A 5,879-nucleotide genomic window follows, 5' to 3' on the forward strand; every position below is an offset into this window, starting at 1 on the left:
GCGCGGTCCGGTCGCCTCCTCGCCTTCTCGACGATTTCTCGACTCGGTTGGGGGTTTCGGGAAGGTTCGTTTGCCGGGAGCCACAGGGCTGTGGCTCTTTTAATGAGTGAGGTGGTTTTGTTGTTTGACTTTGACTTGTATCATTGGAAAAACGTCCGGCAAAATAACTTCTCTCTGTTATCTCAAATGGATAAAAATGTGAAATGTCCACAATACCCGTCATTATGATCTTGTTCGACTGAAAAAATAAGCGGTTGTGGCTGCTGCAGCCGCTTATTCTTCTCTCACAAACTACAATACTTTACTGAGACAAGAATAAACAACCACAACCGCTTATTCTTGCGGCCGAATATGCTGTATTTTTTCTTTGACTTTTTCCTCTTTTCCTTTTTAATCTTTTTTTACCTCTTTCCTTCATCTCATTTTTCTTCCATCAATCCTGTTCTCTTCTTATCCGCTCGCAGCTTCATCCCCAGCGCCTCTCATCCTCTACTCCACTATTGGCTCCAGCACCTCCCGCCACCGACCCGCCGCCCAGCACCACCTCCGTCCACCTTGCACCCTAACGCTGCCATCCACTGGCGCAAGCGCCTCCGCTTCCAGCCCCACCGTCCTCCATCGTGCGGCTCAGCGCCGCTTCCCTCCGCCCCGTGCCCCAGCGCCGTCCTCCGCCACGTGGCCCGGCGGCACCTCCCTCCGCCGTGCACCCCAGCACCGCCGTCCTCCACCGTGCGTCCCTATCCCAGCCATAGAGCTCCACCGCGTCGCTGCTATTGCCCCTGCGTCGATGGTGGACAAAAGGGTCCGATGACCACGCAGCGAGGGTGGAGCTACGGGGAGCTATTTTCTTTTGCTTCTCCTCCACCAAAAGGAGAGCGGATTTATCGGGCGTCCTGGGGTGAACCCGTTTCCTCTGTACCCTTTTGGCAGGGCTTCACCAGAAGCCAGTAGAATTTAAAGATGTTTTTTTCCAGAGGATCTTCCTGGTCTACCGCCGCATAGAGCGGTAGAGTTTACAATTGAACTAGAACCTAGTACTGCCACCGTCTCTAGAAGGCCTTACCGGATGCCACCTAAAGAATTGGCAGAATTGAAAGTTTAGTTGCAAGAATTGCAAGACAAAGGTTTCATCCGTCCTAGCACTTCACCTTGGGGTTGCCTAGCAATTTTTGTCAAGAAGAAGGATAGTACTTTGAGGTTATGCGTGGACTGCCATCCTCTAAATGCCGTAACTATCAAAAATAAGTATCCGTTGCCACATATTGACTTGTTGTTTGACCAATTGGCCAGGGCCAAAGACTTTTCCAAGATTGATCTCCGGTTTGGTTATCATCAAATCAAGATAAGAACTAAGGATATTCCCAAGACGGCATTTTCGACCAGGTACAGATTGTATGAGTACTTGGTCATATCCTTTTGGGTTGATGAATGCCCCAGCGCATTTTATGTATCTTATGAACTCTGTGTTCATGCCGGAGCTGGACAAGTTTGTTGTGGTTTTCATTGATGATATCTTGGTATTCTCAAAGAATGAAGGAGAATATGCGGTGCATTTGTGCATCATTCTGAATAGACTTCGGGAACATCAACTTTATGCAAAATTTAATAAGTGTGAATTTTGGTTAAAGAAAATCCCATTCCTTGGACATGTCTTATTAAAAAAAGGCATTGAAGTGGATCCAGGGAAGGTCAAGGATATATTGGATTGAAAATCACCAACATCTGTCCATGAGGTGAGAAGTTTTCTTGGGATGGCCGGGTATTACCGAAGATTCATTCCAAACTTCTCCAAGATTTCCCAGCCAATAACTGAATTATTAAAGAAGGAAGTGAAGTTTGAATGGAGTCCAAGGTGTGAAGAAGCATTTCAATTGTTGAAAAAGTTGTTGACCACAACACCAGTGTTAGCTCAACCTAACCTCGAGCAACCCTTTGATGTCTATTGTGATGCCTCGGGGACTGGATTAGGTTGTGTGCTTATGCAAGAAGAAAGGGTCGTTGTTTATGCTTCTCGGTAGCTGAAGTGACATGAAGAGCATTACCCCACTCATGATCTGGAACATGCTGTTGTGGTCCATGTATTGAAGATATGGCGACATTACCTTTTTGGAAGTGACTATCGCATTTACACCGATCACAAGAGTTTAAAGTGTATATTCACTCAATCAGACTTGAATATGAGGCCGAGAAGATGGTTGGAACTTATTAAAGATTACAAGTTGGAAATCGATTACCATCCTAGTAAAGCTAATGTAGTGGTCGATGCTCTGAGTAGGAAAGCTCAATGCCATTGCATTATTGTTCAACCCAGCCTCAAGACCTTGCGCAAAGAATTAGAAGACTTGAATTCGGAGATAGTAATGTAAGGAACTCTTCAGAATATTACCTTGCATGATACTCTATAGGAAAGAATAGTAAAAGCTTAGAAAGAAAACAAAGGGATAGTTCCGCCACAGCGACCGTTCTCTTAAAGAGCGCTAAATATTTGAACTGCCACGTGACCCTCAAGTGCTAGTCCCCACCGATACCCCGACAGGTCAGACATGAGTTGCAGACTAGCACCCGATGGAGAGACGGTATCAAGTTCAACCTACCAGCGTGCAATAAGGTACATAGGTTTAATAGTTTCGACTACCTCCTACTCCCAGCAAGCATGCGACTAGTACTGTTCAAACTCGATCAACAGGACCAACAATGAACGGGCCTTAATCAACACAGGCGGAGCTACGCAATCAACAACATCATAATAATCATTCCTATCTCCGCCCGGTCTCCAAATTCATCATGTGAACAATTTATTTTAGAATTAACCACAAGTGTATAAAGTGATCCTCAACCTATATCTTGCGAGAGACAAGCAATCACTCGACTTTTACCAAACTTAATTAAGCATGGTATTTCTATCAACCTACACATACTAGTATTGAACTAAGGATTCCTAGGAAGGATGCAACTATAGTTTCAAACAAGTCCTAGGAACTTAATGCACAATATACTTAATTAAGAACGTTGCATAATTTTAATATTAAAGGTTATGTTCCGAGGCTTGCCTTCTTCCTGCTGCTTAGCACTAGGCTCTTCCAGACCTTGGGCCGAGTCTTCTTGCTGTTGCTCTTGTGGCCCTCGTACACGACGTTCTCCATTGCGGGCTCTACATGAATGCCATATGCAATGCAAGATTAAAATGATGCATATATTCTCATATAAAGTTGGGCAGTCATTTATTGAGTACAAAAACATATAGCAAACGATAAAAAAATCTAAATGGTGCTATCATAATGTTCAGATTTAAACACTTCTTTGGTCCGAAGTACTTATTATTTAATCTAACACAAAAACATATCAACATTTGCATAAAGGAAGAAAATGGCTAACTAGTGATTTATTATGTTTTAAACATGAGATAGCTAGAGATGAATAATATTATCAATTCTTAGATCCAAAATTGAGCCATGAACATTAGAATTAAAATCATAAAATTCATATTTAACCAATTTTCTTTATAATAAGGTACATGTAGCTAGGAATAGAAAATGTTACTAAAATAACATATGAGCAAATTCTGGTGATGAACAAGATATAAAATGGTTAAAATACTAACAAAGTATTTTACACGAATTTATCAAGATTTATAACAACAAGATTATTTATAAATATAAGAACATGTCAATATGGTGATAATTTCATTTAAGTATCATGGTATGGTTTCGGGACATGAAAACTTGACAATAAATAGTACGCTACCAGAGTACTTTACTGTGAATTTTCATGTTTTTTGTATTAACATAAATATTTATACACATAAAACTCTATTATGCATACACTGATTTTTACCAAGGGCAAAATGAGTCATTTCACTAAATATATCATTTTTTTTCACTTATAGCATATGTGACAACAGATCCAACAAATTTGGTTTCACATTTTTATCATTTTTCTACAATTTTCTATGCATTTGAGAAGATTCAGTCAATATTTATCTTAATCAAATTCGTAACCAAAATTCCCAGGGAAAACCGTTTGCTACCCAGATTCACCCAGCGCACAACCAAAACAGTCACAGACGGCTGGGCTCGCGGTCAACATGACCAAGGCCAATGGCCACACCGTTTACCGGCAATACCTCACCAGTGGTAAGGTTTCCGATGAGGAAGCCATGACCATTAGAACCACCAGGAGCTAGCACACATATACCCCTACTCTATGTGGCCGGAAGACGGCTAGAGATCGCCGGCGACGAGCGGTGGCGCACAGACCCGCCGGCAGCGGCGGCTTTTATGCCAAACACCGACGACTACGATGACGGAGGAAGGAAGAGAACAAGGGCTGTAGCATCTAGGGCTGACCAGGGTTCCATTTTACCAGACGTTGGTGGAAGAGGTGGCCGGGACATGGGGTTTCACCGGCGACGCCCGAGCTCGAGACCGGTGGCAATGGCAGGCGGGGATTCTTCAATCCCCAGTAGATGGAGCCATGGCCGGCGACTATGGGTGGTGGAGGTGGTATAGGAGAGTGGGAGCTAGGTTCTGCTGGCAACTATTTGGCAATGGTAGCCGGAGTTGGGAGGGATTTGGCCGGCTGTGGACTGCTCGCTGGCTCTGTTTCTTGGTTTCCTGAGGAAGAAGAAACAGAGGGAGAGAAAAATGTCCAAGAAACTTAATGTAGAAGGAAGAGAGGAGAGGGATTGTGTGGTTGAGGATGAGGCTGTAGCAACCTAGCCTAATTAAACCATGTTTAAATCTTTAGAGCATAAAGAAGAACATTGGCAGTGGAGAAGGCAGGTAAAAAGACACTTGTGCCCCTCACAAGCTAAATCGCTGTTTAAATAGTAACTCAAATTTTTGCTTAAGAATATAAAAATCTGTCCAACTAAGAGTTGTAGAACTCAACATTCCCAACAACTTTATTTTTGGTGTTTTATTTGAATCTAAGTAGAAGACCTTCAAAAACTTGAAATTTGAATCTGTATCAATTTAAGAAAAATAATTGAAGTCTCAACTTTGGGGCTCTTTATTTCGAAATTTCTAATATAAAGTCAAGCTGAGCTCTATACCAAAGCTTTAGAGCTTCGGGACCTTAACAACTTTGATTAAAGGAGTAAGTTCTAAATCTGCACAGAAGGCCTTCAAAACCCAGGTTAAAATTCGCTAGTTTGGTCAACCCAGCCTCAATCAGCAATCCAGGCTAAGTCTCGAAAACAGCTCAACCAAGCATCTTGGTGTCGGTTTATCTCTTAAAAGTTGAACAGAACATCAGAAAAATCATTTATAAGAATTTGAGAGCTAAGTTTCTACAACAACTTTGGTTATTGGAGTTAGGTAAAAGTCAGTACCAAAGGTTTTCAAATTTCAAAAAGGTAGTCAAACCTATCCAAATCGGTCAAACTCTGTCAAACTCCGAAATTTGTCTAAGTCTGGAATTCCTCAGTTTTGGCCGAACTTTGATGCGATTTATGTCACAAACGTTTTTGAATCTGAGCAAACTCCTTTAACAAAGTTTGAATTAGAATGCTAGGCCTACAAGTTTTGTAAAGGGAGGTAGAGGCGAACGGTTCAAAAATATGGAGAAAATCACCCCCTAAGAGCGGCCCTCGGCGGATCCCGTGCGTCCACCTCGCGCTCGCCGTCGCCTGCCGCGTGGATGCCGTCTACCCACTCCACCGCGCCACACAGTCCCCGGTCGTGACAGGATGGGTCGATGCGCCTCGTTGCCCAGTCGAGCTTGACGTTGCCCTGCAGCTCCTCCGCCCCATCTCGCCTTGCCCGAGGCCTTGCCAGCCGCGCCAAGCGCTCTGGCCGCGGACACGCCGCCGTCCCAGCCACTCCACCAGGATCTCGGCCGCACCCCGACGCTCCTCCCCTCTCCCGTCAAGACTACCG

This window comes from Setaria italica, chromosome I (assembly GCF_000263155.2).
Source record: "Setaria italica strain Yugu1 chromosome I, Setaria_italica_v2.0, whole genome shotgun sequence".
Taxonomy (NCBI): domain Eukaryota; kingdom Viridiplantae; phylum Streptophyta; class Magnoliopsida; order Poales; family Poaceae; genus Setaria; species Setaria italica.